Source organism: Macrobrachium nipponense, chromosome 10 (assembly GCF_015104395.2).
Source record: "Macrobrachium nipponense isolate FS-2020 chromosome 10, ASM1510439v2, whole genome shotgun sequence".
Taxonomy (NCBI): domain Eukaryota; kingdom Metazoa; phylum Arthropoda; class Malacostraca; order Decapoda; family Palaemonidae; genus Macrobrachium; species Macrobrachium nipponense.
Window position 1 is genome coordinate 81273324 of NC_087204.1, and position 20568 is coordinate 81293891.

The following is a 20568-nucleotide window of genomic DNA, read 5'->3' on the forward strand; positions in this document are numbered from 1 at the left end:
TTATATTAATGTTGACATGTTACTTTCACTAAAAGTAATAATTGCTCCTTGTTTCTTTTCTGAGGGTAATTGAATACCTTTGTGAAATGGAAATATTCATTCATCAGGGACTGATCTCAAAGATGGTAACAAACTGTTGCCCATTCTCCTAGGTAAATAGTTGCCCTTTGTTTCTCCAATCACCATTAAATACCATGGAAGAAGTACTGATCATGTGTTTCAATTGTTACAAAGGCTCCATATGCCTCTTTCCATTATTTCTCGCAAATCGCCATCGTAACTTGGGTATGCTATTCACCTCCACGTCTAATGCTATGTTAGGTTAGCTCAGTTTAACTCTCCGGGAAAAAACTATGCTTTTGTTCATCGTTTTCCTTCCACTTCAGGAAACTTCACAACACTCACTATGCCTAGGGCTGTCTGCATCGGCGTTGCCCCGTGCCATAGTTGTTTATATGCCTTCGAAAGTAATTCACTCTTTCTTAATCGCTCTTTCTTTCTTTCTTTTTTTACAATGTTTCCAGTAGTTAAGTAGTTAATATCGTTTTGAAAAAAACCAAATTAACTTTTCTGTTACGCCAAAAAATAACAAAAACCTGTGGAGACAATAAAGGAAATCGCAATGGTAGGGAGTGAAGGGAGTCTTAGACATGTCAAATGGAATGAACAAAAATAGATACTTACTTTCTTTTCTCACTCTCTCTTCTCTCTCCTCTATCTCTCTTCTACTCTCTCTCTCTCCTTCTCTTTCTCACCAAAGCCTGACGTCAACTTAACAACCCATAACCACTGGCATTTTTAAGCGCAGTCATATATTGCATACAAAACATAAGGTGAATCCTGTAATATGTTTGAATTTACCTTTGGTAAATTACGGTGTATATTTAAAGAGCATTTAAAAACGGCCACCCTCTGGTCTCCGGAACGTATTAATCATTAGCAACAAAATGCCAACGACATTTTTGCAAAGATGGTTTGGGCAGATGCAATCGGCATCATGTTCAGGACGTCGTTAGTTGTAAACCAAGTAAGTGTAATATTATTTTCTATTTCACCCAGTATTTAGGAAACACTCTAGAAAATAGAAAAATATTAACAATTAAGTTTTTTTAGTTTTTTTTTTTTTTAGTTGGCCTTTAATTTCCAATTTAGTTCCCTTTGCAGTTGTTTCCCTTGTTCGCCTTTCACTTTCCTTTTTAAGTTTCCTGTTCAGTTTCCTTTTTAGTGTCCCTATAAGTTCCTTTCCGGTTTCTTTTCGATGAAACAGAAGTTCTTTACTCCTTCGCACTTCGGGACCCTGCAATTATTGGATATTTTAGTTATGATTTTAGGAATTCCCGTATATACCGGTTACACCGCATGTTCGGCAGTCAGTTACAAAACCATAATTTTTTTTTTTAATGATGCCCACGAAACGAAGTTATATCAGAATCAATGGCAAAATTACACGCTACCAGCACAAGGCATAATGGATACGTATTTTGAAGACTGCGATAAATTACTTGAACGGTGTCCTCACTCCACGACAAACATTGCATGATCTTTCCAACCCCCAATACGAATCCACCCCTAGTCTGTCTTTTATGCAACAGTATATACCAAGACATGCTCAGCTAAATCCGTTTCTCTTTTCTCTCGGTGCCTCTGTTGGTTCTCATTGTGACCCACTGCTGTGGGCATCACCAAACCGTATGGGGATCTGTTTTGCAAATTTGGGTAACGGTATTATTTTTTTTAATTTGGCAAGTTCAAGGGCTTTAGCCCTAAGTCCCCAAAACTTCTCCTTAATTAGAAGATTGTTTTCTTCGTTTGAGAGTTTTAATATAAAAGCCAACAGCACAAGACTTTTTTGTTTTTTTTACATGAAATTTTAAAAAAAACGAGATTATTTTTAGATGTCAAATTAGAGCTAGAAATAAATTTCTTATACAAAATTATGAGAAAATATATACAATAAATGTGGGTAAAATAAAAACATATAATCGACAATAAAAAACGGAAGTTATTGTTGTTTTCTTTTTTTTATTATTGTTTGCTCCTATTAAAACAATAATGAATGAATTAATAATAATAATAATAATAATAATAATAATAAATAATTAATAATAATAATACAAAATAATAATAATAATAATAATAAAATAAATAATAATAATAATAATAAAAAACTAGGAGGCTGAAGTATGCTCCAGGATTCATGCAGAAGGACTGTGATCCTAGAAACGTCGCACATAGTAAAGAAAACGTGGTGGACTCCTAAGGATTCGGGCAGGATGCAAACCCGGAAACCCCACACTATAAGGTACCACCCAGTCGGATTGGAGGAATGTGAACTAGACCAAAAAAAAAAATAATAAAAATTAATCGGGTATTCGTATACTTTATCACAGACAGGAGAATGGACAAACAGAACACAGGAATGGCAACAACAAAACCAATGCCAAGGACAGAACATGGACGACAGAAACTAAAGAACTGGGCCAGTCCCCCCCCCCTGCATGATAAACATGGCAATGATTGACAGAGGGGAGAGCTAAATAAGGAAAACAGGAATGGGAATTGATAAACAGCGGCACAAGAACCAAGCCTTAAGAAACCTGATATAGGCCAAAGAACGGACAGATGGAAACTAACAAATCTCACCCATATGCGGGAAGTATAATATGAAAAAGAGACCATAAACCACATTGCAAGGAGAAATGTCCGGCACTTGGATAGAACCAGTACAAAACAAAAAAGAGGGCACCCCGATTCAGTTCTTTTTTTTAGCAAAAGTCCTCCACTGAGGAGGCCTTGTGCAAGAAAATGAAACAAAAAACCAGCTATTTTACCTTGCAGAGTAAACAAGTTGAACAAGAACAAACAAAGAAACCTGAAGGAGTAATACAAACACGATCAAGCAAAGATCCTATGAGAGGGACTAGGGTATCAGAACAGATAGGACCAGACGTGACGTTGATTGACAATAAAATCAAGAAGTATCATCAGTCACTGATGTCGCCATTACCATGGGGACACCAGTAAGTAGAAAGTGAAAGAGGAGAAAAAAAGATTGATAAGTATCAGCGGACCTGCAAACTAGAAATAAGGATGGATTGGGATGCGGATAGCCAGTGGGAAACTGTGCCCCATAATCAGAGGAAACAACTTGGCACGATCACAAGATCCCTGAAAAGGAACCTGTTGAAAAAAACTAGATGCCGAAAGTAAGCTCCAGGACTCATGCGAGAAGAGTGCGCTCCTAGAAACTGCACCACATAGTGAGAAAAAGTGATGGACTCCATAATGAGGCAAGATTTGAAACCTAACCAGAACCCAAACACTGTATAGAAACCACCCAGGTCGAATAAGAATAAGATGACTGTGATAGGACAGAAATAAAATAATAATAAATAATAATAATAATAATAATAATAATAATAATAAATAATAACTAATTAAAATAATAATAATAATAAGAATAATAATAACTGATGTTGTATGCTGAAAGTAAGACTCAAGAGGAATTAAATAAATAATTAATGCTATGTTCCTAAACGCCTAAAGGAGAAGTATTCGAACATATGCTAAATTCAATTGTTTTCTTTCTGTCCAACGGTTATAAACTTTATTTCGGGAACGCTTATTTGTAGGAGGAATGTGCTCAGTTGCTGCATTAGAAAAAGCGGAATCAAAATATTTATTTCAGCTATACCTAAAAAAAAGCAAGCCACCGGGCAACTTTTCGAACTATTCAGCGTTGAAGACAGTGAAAAAGAGGTAGTTGGAAGTGGCTTGGACAAGCCGAGATGGAAAGAAATGAGGCAGCATGGAAGTAAAGTTAAAAAGGCAAAAAAGTTTGTTGCAAACAACTTTTAGTAATTGCCTACATTGTGGGACACATACTAGCTTGGATAAAGTAATTAAATCATTCTGGATCGATGGTTAAATAATTGAACTTAAGAATAAACCCTGCAAAACCCGAAGGAAAATGATAAAAAACTATTTTTTAAAGATGAGAAAACAGTTAATACTCCCTTAACCGCAATACTCCAAAATTACAAGGGTTTACCACTTTATTTAAATAAATTTTTTATACAGTACAATAACTTAATACAATAGGAAAAACCGAGATAAAACAGATATTTGAAGAGTAACCTCTTTCATTTCGTTTAAGTAAAACATTTCTTGCCAGTCTTGTTAGATGTTTGATCAAAAGAAGCATCAAAACTGTTTGTTATATAAGTCTTTTTTAATAGAAATAAGAACTTAATTTATATTGTTTATTCCAGGGCTGAAATACCTTGGTCGGTTTTTTTTTTTTTTTTTTTTTTTTTTTTTTTTTTTTTTTTTTTTTTTTTTTACTTAAAAAACGTCGACAAAGACATTTTATTTTTTCTTTTAAGTGGTGAGGGAAACATTTCAGCATGCATACCTACTTTTTAATTCGCAGCCTCTTTTTATTTTTTCAAATAGATGTTATTAGCATGGTTAAGCTAATTTTTACAACCCAATGCATCCAGAAATTAAGTATTTTGATGAATAAAAGGGTTAAAAAGGTTTATAGGCCATGATGAAAGTGGGTCGTGAATTATTAGTCTTAGGTATTAGAACGATTCATTTCGTTTGAAAGAGTTGATATCCAGCATCATGAACAATTAGAAACCAACAAAAAAGAGCGTCCCGGAGGACAAACTGCAAATCTCCTCTAAGGCTTGAGTAAGAGCCCTGGAAACCCTGTTCCCCGTTCCCCCCAGTCAATCAAAAGCTCCCACCTCTCCAAAAGTTACATTTATATCTCAACGAAGTCCCAATAATTTCGTGTTATTTATTCGATGCTAACCTTTGGTCAAAATCGTTGTAGAAATCCCACTCGTAAAACGCAAAAAATATTTGGACAAAACAAAACAAACAAAAACAAAATCGTATCTAAAATTTATTTTAATTTAATAATAAAGATGTTTTTGATATAACAATAATATTGAACACTAAAGCTTATTAACCGGATTTCAGGAGGAGAGTTCTTCAAAATTTTCTTTTTATAGAAACCCTTTTCAACTTTTTATTTAAAGAAAGTAGGAGCAATTACGACAAAATTTACTCTGATAACAGTTCGAAAGGAATACGATATTTATCTTTTACACGCAACGTTGGCAATGCAGCCACCATAAAATTATTTTGGATTTGGCGAATCGAGATTTTTTAGAGGACAAAATTATCACGTTTAACGACGGGAAAAACTACCAAAGATAGGAACTTGAAGGTAAATTACTCTTTTGTTTGGTAATAGTTAAATTTCTGAAGACAGGGAATAATTCGAGGTTTGTAGAATCATTTTTATTTTTCCTTTCGGTATTAATATTCTAAAAATAAGGTATTAATGTCATAAAACTTTGGTTTCATTGAATCTCATTAAAGATTGATACTAAAGCTTGTAGCATATTTCCTCAGTTTCTAAGATACTTTCCTTTCCTCCTCTTAGAAAATAGTTTTGAAAATAGTTAGCATTTCTAGGGAAGAAGTTTTTTCGTTTTCTTAAAAAAAAGACAAAAAAAAAACGTAAAATCTCCGGCCCGGTGGGTAGGATAACCAATTTTCACGTCTTCCCCCCCCCCCAAAAGAATTTTTCAGTTTCTGACTGAAATGCATTGAGATAAACATAATGTATTAGTTATTATTATTAGATTATTAATTATTAGTTATTAATTATTGATTATTATTATTATTATTATTATTTTATTATTATTATTAATTATTATTATTATTATTATTATTTCGAAAAAGTGGTTTTTAAAACTGGAAATAAGTGTTCAGTCAAGAGGACAATAATTACCAAATTCGAGAATCAATGTTGCAACTCTAAGTCTTTTCAATATTTATTTTAACTTCACGTCTTGAAAAAAATTTCCTATGCATTTTTACACTCTTGATTCATTCTTTTAAGTATGTCACAAAGAATCACAAGGAGAATAATATGGAGAAATATAAACATATCAATTTAAACCGAATCTGTTTCATTGTCCAGGTATGGACAAGTAAGTTACGAATTCAATTATGTTAATTAGATAAAAATAAATTTCATTGGAATGATAATAATAATAAAATAATAAATTAATAAATAATAATAATAATAATAGAATAATAATAACATAATAACTCAAGAATAATTAACTAATAATAATAATTAATGATAATAATAATAATAAAAATAATGGATGCCGAGGGTCCCCAAACTCAAGAAAAGAAAAGAAAGGACTAACAGAAATCAAACCATCTGATGTTCATGGACGACATTCAAGCTGTCTTATGGTTAAGAGCATCAAGGAAATAGATACCTAATCCAGACTGTAAGGATTGTATCTGGGGACCTCAGGATGGAGTTTGGGAATAAAGAAAAAACGGCGCCTTAGTCAAACATACAAAAAGGGACAAAGTAACAAGAAAACTGAAAGGGATAAAGCTACCAGATGGGAGCAGAAACATCAAAAACACATAGATGAGACAGGGTACCCCACAAAATACCTGGGAATAATGGGTAAGGAGGGGGATATAAAAACACAACGAGATGGAAGGACACGATCAGGAAACGAATATATGCAGGAACTCAAGGCGATACTTAAGTTCCCTTCCCCCCAAAACTCAACGCCGGAAATATTGATCTAAAAGGCCATAAAAACACATGGGGCAGTGCCAAGTAATCAGATACAGCGCAGGGAACAAGTGGAAATGGACGAAGGCAGAAACTCCGCAGCATAAGATCAGAAAACCCAGGAAACATATGACAATCTACACAAAGCACTACACCCAAGAAGGCCCCAAATACGGCACAGACTATACAATAACACGAAGGAAAGGAAGGGAGGCGGACTGGACCTATAACGTATAGAGGACTGCGTTCAACATCGAAACAAAAAAAAGAGCATGGAGGGCAATATCTTGAAAGCCAGTGAAGACGAGTGGCTTAAGTGGCTAAAGAGTGTATGGGAAGAAGGACTAATAAAAGGTAGGACGAAGACCCAGAAATATACAGAGACAGGAGAATGACAGTGACAGAAACAGGAGTACTGGCACAACAAACCAATGCTACGAGGACAATACATGGAGACCAGACACAAAGAACTAGCCAAGCACGATGGACAATTGGCAATGGCTACTGAGGGGAGAGCTAAATGAAGGAAACCTGAAGGAATGACTGAACAGCGGCACTAAGATCAGGCCATAAGAAACCAGATATGTTCAAAGAACGATAGCACGCGGAAATAACATCTCTCCCATATGTAGGAATGTGTAATACGAAAAAAAATGAAACCCATTAAAAACCACATAGCAAAGTGGAAATGCCGGACACTTGACACGGAAAAACCAGTTACAAAAAGAGGCCATGATTCAGTGGGCAAAAAGCCACCCTCCAACTGGAGCCTGTGCAAGAACAAAACATCAAGATAACCGTTGCAGTAGTAAGTGGTACGCAGCACCAAACCTGAAGGAGTGTGATAGAAAACGATCAGGCACAAGATTTCCTCTGGGACTATTTGGGTATCTCAGAAAACGGATAGGGTGGGGATACGTGCCACAAAAACAGACCAGACGTGACGTTGATTGACAAAGTCAAGAAGAAAAGTATTCACGCATTGATGCTTGCAATACCATGGGACACCAGAGTTGAAAGAGCAAAGAGAGGGAAAAAAAAAATGGTATAAGTATCAAGATCTGAAAATAGAAAATAAGAAGGATATGGGATATGCCAAGTGGAAATCGTAACCCATAATCAATAGGAGCACTAGGCACCCGATCCCAAGAATCCTGAAAAAGGAAATCTAGGAAAAACAAACTAGAGGACTGAAGTAGCCTCCAGGGACTCATGCAGAAAAGTGTGATCCGAAGAAAACGGCACACATAGTAAAAGAAAAGTGATGGGCTTTCCCATAAGGACGGCAGGATGCAACCCGGAACCACCCAAACCACTATAAATACCACCCCAGTCGGAATTGGAGGACATGTGATAGAGCCAGTCCCCCAAAAAAAAAAAAAAAAATAATGATAATAAGAAAATTAATAACTAATTATTAATGATAATAAATAACCAGAGTTGTTTACAACAGTAAGCTGTATAATAAAAAAAGCTTAATTATCAAAACAGCTCTTATTACAATTGCAGGGTAGCACAACGAAGAAAAGAAAATATCTTCCAAAACTATGACTATTGCAAAACAAAACGGGAGGTAAATTTTTTATAAAAACAGAACTTTAGTATCATCTCTTACAGAGCGCAGATACTTTGGAGTTTATAAAGATTAGTGTCAAAACAATGACATTAAAAAAGTTAAACAAAATACCTCCATGTAGTATATACTAGCAAGTTTTTAAAGGAAATGATTGCATCAGTGTTTTCCATACAATAAGACTCAAGCCACGCTGCTGAAAAGATCTACACAAAAGCATAGCAAGAAGGGACAAAAAGGGGGATTAACTGGATAAAGATATAAGATATTTTGCGTTTCTGACTTCCAGCATAGTCTAACCTCGGTTATTGAGAGGTTAAAGAGGGCGATCGCTATGGAATAAGAAGTAAGTGTCTATAACACAGCCGCCGTAGCGATTTTGAATCCACCCACGAAAACCAATTCGTTCGCTCTCTCTCTCTCTGCGCCTCTTCCTCTTCTCTCTCTCGCTCTCTCTCTCTTTACCCTCGCAGCCATCGCCTTTCTTGGATGTCCCTTCGTAAAACTCACGGCATTCATTCACTCTCTCTTTCTCTTCTTCGTTCTCTTTCAACAACTCTGTCTTTACTGCACCGTGTTTTTTGTTATTTATTATTCTCTCTTCTCTCTCTTCTATGTCTTACTGAATACGGGTTTGTTTATTTATTTTCTGCCCGTGCTGGCACAAAGCTTGCTAAATCATAAAACCAAAAACAACCATCTCTTTACTTTATAGCATGATTTTTTACCCTCTTTGATTTGCCCTTTCATGTTTGATTCTTTGTAGGAAGGGGGGATGGGGATCTTGAGCTATGTGCTTGTGGTGAGCTGCGAGGCAGTGCTGGTGTAGTGTTGTTGAGTGGGAACCTTACCAAAACGATGGAACCACGCAATTTAAATTAGTCGACAAGTAATGTGGTGGTCATTTTCCATCTCTTTATTTACAACCTTCCGTCTATAATGGCCTTGGCCGTAACCTACAGCCTGTAAACAGATAGGCCATATATGGATCTCCTTAATTACTTTCTTTTCTGTTGTCTTAATCAAAAACTTTTTAGCCAGTTAAGATCAGGGTTTTTTTCTTATGTTTACATAAAATAAAAAATGGTCATTTATGTTTCATAATGGAAAATGTTTTATTTTTCTGTATAAAAGGAATTTTTTGTTTTTTTTTTATTAATAGTTCCTCTAATCCCATTAACAAGAAAAATTCACCAGTAAGTGATACTGTTTATTGCGTGAAGCAATGAACTCTTGTTTCGTACGTAATCGAAAACTAGACTTGTTAATGCATCGGTTAATAAAAGGCTGATTTGTACACAATTATTGCAAAAGGATTACCTGGTTTTAAAGTTGGCCCAAAAGGGGAATCCCACTTTTCATTTTTAAAATAGTAGTTATCAACTGAACTCGTAACGTATATTACAGGATTTTATGGTTAATATTTAACCGGTTGCTTACACCAGCAATGGAAAATAATAATATATAGTTATTTTTTAATCCAAACCAGAATGGGGTTTTACCATTCCTTCAATCTTTCTACAGATCCTCTCGATTCAAGTTTGAAAACAATGTAAATTTTCACCTTTTTCCATATCACGGATCTTCGAGTTTTTGAGGCACGACCGAGAGGTAAACTGAAAGCCCAAATGACAGTAAAACCTTCAAGTATCTGCGGCGAGTGACTTTGTGAAGCAAGTGTACGCATTATTTTATAGCTAAATATTTTCTAAGCCATAAATATTTTAGTCCTTATTCGTGCAATGGACAACAGAAAAACTAATAAAAAATACAAAAATAAAATAGTTACCGAAGGAAAATTGTTATCCGTAAAATTCCAAAGAGGCTTCCAATAATATTGCCTTGTTTCGGGGATTAGGTATATGAAATGATATTTTGAAACCGTCAACAGAACGTTGGTAAAATAAAATTAATGCAGTGGAAAAACGGACTAATGGCGTCATCCACGGATTTACCATGATCAAGGTCAAGAGTAGAATAAATATTTTTCTTTCCATTGAACCTCTTTTTTTTTCTATTTTCTTTTTGCTTAACGTTCAGGGTTCGACGTGGGCAAAATGATGAAACTCAAATCAAAACTAAGATGTTTATTTTCAACTGATCCATAGGAAAAAGCGTTCGTAGGTTCCATTCCATAAAGCTGGTTTTTTGAATATGATCAAGACAATATCAAACCTTGGCCATCAAGAGGCCTCAAATGGAGTCAAAGGAAACAAAAAACCCACTTTTTGGGCGGGCCGCATCCTACTGTCTTAAAGCTTACGCCTTTTAAACAAATTAAATTGAATTTATTTTGTCATACTCGCACCTAATGTCACACTCTTTGGGAATTTCGTCATCAAGGCTTAAAAAACGACTATAATTTAAATCGGGGCGGTTCTTTTTTGTAACTATTCATTTGTATATATAATACTATAAATATTATATAATATATATAATATATTTATATATATATATAATATATATTATATTATATATATAATTTTAAAGCGAGGAGAGAGAGGAGAAGAGAAGACCATTATGAGAATAAAAAGAAAAGAATCTTTAAGCAAATATCAAATAAAAAAATAAGTATAAACATTAAAATTATTCATGTGTTGGACACAACCAGGAAAATATTTTCTTACGAAAACTGTTTAGTAGAAAACTGAAACATTCATGCAAAGTCGGTTAATAACGAGGTAAGTTATGGTAAAAACGCCACTCTTGCTTACGGCTCCCTCATTATGAAAGCAAGAAGTAATCAGTCTTCTTAATTATACGTTAGACACGTTAAGTGAGCTCGAAGTCGGCAATCTCGCTCAGTTCAAACAAACTTTACTGGGATAAGTGAGAGGTTCGAGGCAGCCAACCCGACTCCAAAGATGTTTCGTACCGTCCCGAAGCTTAATCCAAAGTACCTTCTGTGTTTATGGGTAAGCAGACAACATAAACAATGAAAACAAAAGACAGAGCTATATACTATCATGTATAGAATGAGGATGAGATGAGACAATTAGGCTTTGAGAGGGAAGTTATGTAGAAACCATGAATATGAAAACAAAAGAACTAACAATATAACATCATGTCCAAAATGAAGATAAGATAGGACATTAGACTTATGACTCACTGCTGATTTTGTTTAGTGAATACAATGAATCAGAAACTCATGCTTTGCGTATATCTGCAGTCAGTTTAGGTCGCACGCGAAGCAGTCACGAATGCAGGTTTCCTTTTTCTCATTATTCGTCGTCTGTTCATTTATCTAATGATTTTGAATCTTAGATTAATTTTTAGGAGTACTGGAATCTAAGGGAATATAACCAGAAACGCATAGAAATATAGTGTGTATATATATATATATATATATATATATATATATATATATATATATATATATATATATATATATATATATCGAGCTACAATGTCCTTTAATATCTAATTCGCTCTACCTCGGAATTAATATATTTTCATATATGCTTAACCGAAGGGGAATTTTTTCTCGATAATAGATTTGCCTGGACCAGGGCGCGAACCTATGGATCCTTTCAAACCCAGGAACGTCAGTGAAGCTTTACCTACTACAGCACCGCGAGAGGCTGGTGTAGTAGGTAAAGCTTCACTGACGTTCCTGGGTTTGAAGGATCCATAGGTTCGCACCCTGGTCCAGGCAAATCTATTATCGAGAAAAAATTCCCCTTCGGTTAAGCATTATGAAAAATATATTAATTCCGATGTAGAGCGAATTAGATATTAAGGGGGCCGGCCGGCTAATGCCGTTTTTAACGACAGGACTTTGACATTCATACCACTTAATAAGGTGACTTGGGACATCTCCAAACCGCATATGATTTTCGCCTCTGACCTTCGGTTTTGTGACGCCAGGGCGATTTATCCCGAAAATAACCACTTTTCAAATTCTATCTCCTCCCTTGATATTTAATATTAAGACCTGGGATTACTACCATATATAGACCTGATGTAGACCTCCAATCAAATGGAGAGTTTTTTTTTCTAAAAGTCATTTTTTTGCTAGATATGAATTTTTCAATATGGTAAAAAAATAAACCCTATAAATCACGAGAAAAAAATGTATAAAAAAAAGACGAAACAAAAATTGTTAAAAAGGGCTCTATTTGATTGTTCTATAATGTCTTTCTGAGTTATATACCAAATTCCAATGTTATAGCTTTAAAACTAAGTGAGGAGATAGACATTGAAGGTCAATAAGTATAGTTTTGAGATACGGGCGTTCAAAGATTTCCTTCGTATTTCTATAAAGACAATGTTAATAAATAATGATTATTATGAATGTATATTTCTTTTTTGTGTATTAATAAACCAAACAAAAAATATTTTATTTATCATAATTTAATCATAAATGATGATCCCTTTGCTCATATATCGTAGCCTGGGGCACTGCTTGAGGCAAGATGGGTTGAATTGAATTGAATTGAATATAGGATTTAGGCATTAAGCCAAGCACTGGGGCATCAAAGGCCATTCAGCGCCTTGAGGCAAGATGGGGCACTCCTTCCTACGTAACCCCCTCTCTCCCCTTCACTAACTCTGCTTATTACAGCGAATTTTCTTCTTCTGTATGTTAGCGAGATGTTTTCCTTGTATTTTCCTCTTTCGCATGATGACATTCTTGCCGAAACAAAGATAAACAAACATAATGCAAGAGAATGTCAGAGGTGAAACTCGAAGATGTACTCTCTTTTTACAAAGACAATTTAATAAATCATGATTATTATGAATTTCATAGTCCATTTTGGGTATTAAAAAACCAAAACTATGTTATTTATCATAAATGGAGATCTCTTTGCTCAAAGATACGAGCCTTGGGCATAGAGTGACGTGTGCTGTCAGGCAAGAAGGGGGCGTTACTAAGCAACCCTCCCCTCTCTCTTCACTAACTACGCGTATATTATGATATTCTGTAATAATGCTTGAGCGATTTTTTCTTCGTCTGTATGTTAGCGAGATGTTTCCTTGTCTTTCCTCATTGGCATGATGAACTTCTTGCCGAAACATACCTAAACATACGTGAAAGCAAGCGAAAGTCACGAGGTGAAACTCGAACGTGTAATCTACTTGATGTCTATGGTCGTACTGATTCATGGTTGAACCAGATACTCGCTTCTGCGTCTGCGAGCCACGAAATCTCTACAGATGCCATTTCTCACAATTTCTTTGCCAATAATTATCAAAATTTACGATAACAGAAGAAATATTGCATTTTCTTGTACGGATGAATGTTTTAGGCTTATTGAGTTATGTTTACTAATTACCTTGTAATACGAAAGTAAGAGGAATTTTGACGAAATATTTCGTATACGTATTCTCAATTGCCATATGAGCTCCATGAATTTTTTCTGACTTTGCATTTTTCGCCCTATACCACTGTATATAGAGGTTCCGGCCGGCCCCTTAAAAGGACATTGTAGCTCGATATATGTATATGAAATCACGAAATGATATGATATATATATATATATATATATATATATATATATATATATATATATATATATATATATATATATATATATTAATATATATATACATAAACCGGGTGTTTCGAAATTAGAGCTCCCCCTCCACAGAAACAAATGGAAAGTTATGAAATTTTCTGCTATAGCCTGTCTCCAAGAGCATTATCTTAAGTTTCTATTAAGCTATTTTTCATTTTACATTTCTTGTATTTTCAGACTGAGTGACGGAGTTAGATACAGCCATGGCTACCAACTCGGAGGATATCAGATGGATTGACCGAATCCGGGCTATATCCTTCATTTCACTTTCCTGGATAGCTAAATACATTAAAAGAGATGAATACTTTGTTAAAAGAAATTGTTGAACAAAAATCTATATGACAGTCATCGCGAAAAGAGTGAGAATCTTGGAAGACCTGAAGTCCTTTCTCAGAAGTCAAAAGACATCATAGATGAGGCAGTGGGTAGGCCAAGAAAGTTTTTGCGAAAATTCGCGATGACAGTCATAGATTTTGTTCCAGTTTCTTTCAACAAAGGATTCATCTCTTTAATATATTTAGCTATCCAGGAAAGTGAAATGAAGGATGCGCCAGATCCCTGGCTTCTCTGAAGGTTATAGCCCGGATTCGGTCAATCCATCGAACTAGAAACAAAAGGGGAAAGAAGAGAAGTTATAGTGCTGTATATCGTGAGCTGAAAAAATCTGGTATCAAGCCATTTTCTGTTATCAGCAACAACAACATCACTCAACAACAGAGAGAAGACCGTGCATGGTTTTGTGGTTCATTTCTTAAGATAGGGATGAAGCTGACTTTCTCCATTTTGCCGCATTAAATGAATTTTTCATTTACACAGTCAGGAAGCCAAATGAATGTCTTGTGTACATCACCAGGACTCTTTTTCATTACGAAGTTTTCTATCTTAACGATAGCGAAATAGAATGTGATCACACTTGTTGTTAAAGCATTAATAACAACCGTAAATTGTTCGATGGTTGAAAGTGTAAACAATGTTTGATTATTACCATTACTTTAAACTACAAGTAAAGTTTTGTTTTCTGTCGCCAAATAAAAAAGTAATTAGTATAATTTTCAGTATCTTATTTCAATAAATATCATATTTCCTTTTCTTCATTTCAAAAATGATAAAAAAAACTAATTTGATCACTGTTTTTCTTAATTTTCAATAGTTTAGCTTTATTTCGCCAAATATTTCGACCAAATTGTCTTTACGCAGAATAGTCCTTGCGATGAATCGTCATGCGCTGAATTGTCTCCAAGCTTAATTATCATGTGATGAATTGTCCTGCATGGAATTGCCGGCCACGATATATATACGTATATACATATATATATATATATATATATATATATATATATATATATATATATATATATATATATATATATATATTATATATATATATATATATATATATATATATTATATATATATATATATATATATATATATATATATATATATATATATTCGAAGTTTTTCTAGAAGCATTGTATCATCTTTCTCATGCCCAAAACGTTTTGTGCCATCCCCACTGTCCGCTTTTCGTAAGGAAGAGTTTTTCATTGTAACTTAGAACCGCATAGCGTTCAGACTCTCATTCTCTCTTTCTCTCTCCCTCAACATACTTGAGATTATATTAACGTAATGTAAATTGATCACTCGTAATTTGTAGATTTCAGATTTGATATTTCTTAGAGTATTTAGTATTATTTAGTGCTTTTTGTAGGAATCTGAACAAACATTGTACAAGTGTAACGGAGCCTTTCATTTTCATTTGAGAAATAGTGTGAATTGGTGAATTTTTTGAAGAAAGAAGTTGGTATACCAAGGTAAAGTGTTTTATATTTTATTAGTTGCAATTAATAACTAATAGTTACAATGGTTTGGTGAAATTTACATTTTTACACATTGCAAATTTTGTGTTTGTTTCATTTGAAGTGATTTTTGTTTTTGAATTTATTAATTTTTCTTATGAATTGGTGTTTTTATTTTATATTCTATGTGATTGGTGCTTTTACAATTTTGGTATTTTCCAAATTTTTCTGTGTTTTCATTTACATTCACAATTTAATTAACTTAGCTATTTTCATTACTTATTTGTAGCACATTTAATTGAATTTAACACTTGTGAATTAATTTGCATTTACTTAGAAATCTTTTCAAGTTTTATTATTGTTCAGCACTTGTGAATTTATTTCAAAATTTAAGTATTGCCTAACACTTTTGAATTTGATTAAATTAATTTTCTTGAATTTTGTGATATATTAATTTTGATTTAATTCTACTTAATTGATTCAAGAATTTATTAAACTTTACTTTGTTTTTCAAGTAACATTAATTTTCCCTGAGATTGGGAATTTACAATTATAAATTTGAGTCTAATAATAAATTTTTGTATTTTAAATTTTTTATAAGTTTCTTTAAACCAGTATATCTATAGGATTTGATTAGGTAGAAACATAGAGGGGTAATTGATCTGTTTACCTTCAATTTACTTGAAATGAGTTAGAACCAGGGAAGTACTTAGACTTATGAAATCAGGGAAATACTTAGACTTTCTAGTTGCTGGAGTGATGCCCTTTGATTAATTCAATTACTTACAAGATTACCTCACACCTGTTTTGATGAATTTAGTATGATTTTCTGCAATAATGGTAAGTTGTTAAGGGATCACTGTTGCCTTTAGAGTAATCAGTCGTTTAGTACCTGTAATGAAGGTTCAGGTGTCTGGCTGTTGTGAGGTAACATTAATGAATGGTAAGTGTAGTCACCAGATACTTGGCACTTCGTCACAAGTGCCCAGAGACCCGGGAAAACAGATTTCATTATCCTCTAGTATATACAGGTGGTGTTAGGGGTATATTTTGTTAGGAGAGTGACCATATAGTTTTTGTTTTGCATTCATTGTATTGAATTGTAAGTTGATAACTTAGAGGAAAATGACTCAGTTCAAGTCGGTTCAGGAATTTTTAGCAGCCCCTTCCATCCAAGTTTTATCTGAAACCACTCTGATTTACTAAGGCACAGTGGAGCGCTTTAGCAGTGGCATGTGGTGGTTATGTGTTTAATAGTATGGTAAAGGCACAAATAAGATTGGTATTGCAATGGAATCATTGATAGACTCTGGTAGAATAACTGATGAAAGATGAGTTAGAATTGGCTCAAGAGTTGTTGAAGGGGACCGTCCGCTATGGCGGTGGACATGTCAACTTGAAAAAATAAAAAATCGAGTTATTACTTGTATCTATGCAAAACATGCCGTGCATGCTTTCCAGAAGTTTCAGCCAATTATTTTCACAAATAATGAAGATATAGCTGTTTTAAATGATGACGTCATCGTAACTGCGTCGTCTGTATGACTTGAGTTTTGACAGAATCGTTTTTGCGTGTTTATTTTTGGCATATATACAGCGATTTTTTAAGTTCTTTTCGAAATTCTCATACATCTGATAGCAATGAAAGGTAGTGTGACACTGGGTGAGAAGCGAGCTGCTCAGAGCTGTTATTTATAGAATTTGATTTTTTATTTTATTTTTTTATTTTTTTTATTAATTTTTTTTTTTTTTTTTAGTCTAGACACTCAAAAAACTCTAAAAAAAAAAAAAAAAAAGATATCAAAATTCTGTCACACAGAATTATGGGATTTTTGTTCCTCTTTCCAATGATATCTTTCTCTCTAAAATTGGATAATAAATAAAAACCGAGTAATGGTTACCGACATGCGCATAAGTATGTTTTTGAGTTATGAGTTCCCAAAGATTTGCTATGTAAATTTTCGCTTTTTTCTTATAAAAGTCAAAACAACATTATTATAATTACTTTATTTGTACTTTTATAGTTGATTTCTACATCAAGGACCGTGGTCCTACCCCTAAAAGTGGTGTTAGTACCTCAGCGTGACACCAGATAATGATGTTGACAGCGAGACATGAGACAATGAGGGCAGCTGAAAACAAATAATTTTACGTGTTTTTCTTTCAGCACACTCCTGGCCATCGCTAATTTGCTAGCCATAGTTGCTGAGTAGCCTTCTTGATCTTAGGTAAACTTCGGCATTGCTATAAGTTCACTAAGAAGAAATTATAAAAAACAACGCAAATAGCTAGTAACCAACGCAAGTGCCTACGTGCGTGTAACTGCTTTGACGTCGTGTGCGTAAACTGAGTCATTCTCCGAGTCTCGCTCGCCTATAAATAACCGCTCTGAGCAGCTCGCTTCTCACCCAGTGTCACAGTACCTTTCATTGCTACCAGATGTATGAGAATTTCGAAAAAAATCTTAAAAATCGCTGTATACATGCAAAAATAAACACGCAAAAACGATTCTGTCAAACTCAAGTCATACAGACGACGCAGTTACGATGATCGTCATCATTTAAAAACCGCTATATCTTCATTATTTGTGAAAAATAATTGGCTGAAACTTCTGTAAAGCATGCACGGCATGTTTTTCTGCATAGATACAAGTAATAACTCGATTTTTTATTTTTCAAGTTGGACATGTCATCCGCCATAGCGGATGTCCCCTTAAAAATGTGTGTTCAGATTTCTAAAAACAAAAAATAATGTAAAAGAGTATATAACATAGAATGTAAAGAAGAGAGAGATTATCTTTGTCCGTTCGAAACTAGAATTATTTCCCTATTATGTCAACGCCTTTCAATAAGAGACCTCGAAGTTTCTGCTTTGCTTTCCTAACCTGTCAACACGTTTGATTAGAGGTCTCCGTCGTGTTTGGGATTCCTGTCATCACGTCTGATAGGGACTTTTGCTCTCGATCGAATACGTGTCTTTGTTGAGCCATACTAGTACATGACTCTTCCATAAACTCGTTTCATACTCGTACATCTTTGCCGAAACCACATGTAGATTTCACGATTTTTCTGTGAAGTTGCATCATATTCAAAGTTTCTAGAAACATTGTATCATCTTCCTCATGCCCAAACGTTTTGTGTCATCTCCACTGTCCAGCTTTCGTAAGGAAGAGTTTTTTCATTGTAACTTAGAACCGCATAGCTTCAGACTCTCATTTCTCTCTTTCTCTCTCCTTCGACATACTTGAGATTATATTAACGTAACGTAAATTGGTCACTCGTAACTTGTAGATTTCAGATTTGATATTTCTTAGAGTTATTTAGTATTATTTAGTGCTTTTTGTGGAATCTGAACAAACATTGTACAAGTGTAACGGCGCCTTTCATTTTCATTTGAGAAATAGTGTGAATTGGTGAATTTTTTGAAGAAAGAAGTTGGTATACCAAGGTAAAGTGTGTTATATTTTTATTAGTTGCAATTAATAACTAATAGTTACAATGGTTTGGTGAAATTTACATTTTTACACATTGCAAATTTTTGTGTTTTGTTTCATTTGAAGTGATTTTTGTTTTTTGCATTTATTCATTTTTATTATTGAAGCATGTGTTTTTTTATTCTATATTCTGTGTGATTGGTGCTTTTTACAATTTTGGTATTTTCCACATTTTTCTGTGTTTTCATTTACATTCACAATTTAATTAACTTAGTTATTTTCATTACTTAATTGTTGCACATTTAATTGAATTTAACACTTGTGAATTAATTTGCATTTACTTAGAATTCTTTTCAAGTTTTATTATTGTTTAGCACTTGTGAATTAATTTCAAATTTTAAGTATTGCCTAACACTTTTGAATTTTGATTAAATTAATTTTCTTGAATTTTGTGATATATTAACTTTGATTTAATTTTACTTAATTAATTCAAGAAATAATTAAACTTTACTTTGTTTTCAAGTAACAGTAATTTTCCCTGATATTGTGAATTTCAATTATAAATTTTGAGTTTAATAATAAATTGTTGTATTTTAAATTTTTTATAAGTGTTTCTTTAAACCAGTATATCTATAGGATTTGATTAGGTAGAAACTAGAGAGGTAATTGATCCGTTTTCCTTCAATTTACTTGAAGTGATTTAGAACCAGGGAAGTACTTAGACTTATGAAAATCAGGGAAATACTTAGACTTTTTAAGTTGTTGCTGGAGTGATGCCCTTTGATTAATTCAATTACTTACAAGATTACCTCACACCTGTTTTGATGAACTTAGTCTGATTTCTGCAATACTGGTAAGTTGTTAAGGGATCACTGTTGCCTTTAGAGTAATCAGTCGTTTTAGTACCTGTAATGAAAGTTCAGGTGTCTGGCTGTTATGAGGTAACAATTAATGAATGGTAAGTGTAGTCACCAGATTCTTGGCACTTCGTCACAATATATATATATATATATATATATATATATATATATATATATATATATATTGTGACGAAGTGCCAAGAATCTGGTTACCATTTATCAAATATTACCTCACAAAAAGCCAGACACCTGAACCCTCATAACACGTTTAAACGACTGAATACACTAAAGGCAACAGTGATCCCTTAACACTTACCAGTATTGCAGAAAATCAGACTAAGTTCATCAAAAACAGGTGTGAGGTAATCTTGTAGTAATTAAATTAATCAAAGGGCATCACTCCATCAACAACTTTAAAACTCTAAGTATTTCCCTGATTTCAGAAGTCTAAGTACTTCCCTGGTTCTAAGTCACTTCAGGTTACTTGAAGGAAAGCAAATCCCAAGTTACCACTCTATGTCTCTACCTATCATCAATATAGTCATAATCAAATATAATTATACTGGTGTAATAATTAAAAACACTTATAAAAATTTTAAATACAAAAATTTATTATCAAATTCAAAATATTTATAAGTGAAATGTAAATGTTTTCACTCAAAATCACTGTAACCAACAGTTTTTACCAAACCTTCACAACCATCGGTTATTATTTAAACCACAGTTCCTATCAATTATTAGTTAAACACAATTCCT

General features: G+C 33.7%; 1 pseudogene; it reads left to right on the forward strand.

The window, feature by feature from the left end:
* Window positions 1-970: 970 nt before the first annotated feature.
* Window positions 971-20568, forward strand: part of LOC135224016 (sialate:O-sulfotransferase 1-like) — a 26461-nt pseudogene continuing 6863 nt past the window's right edge.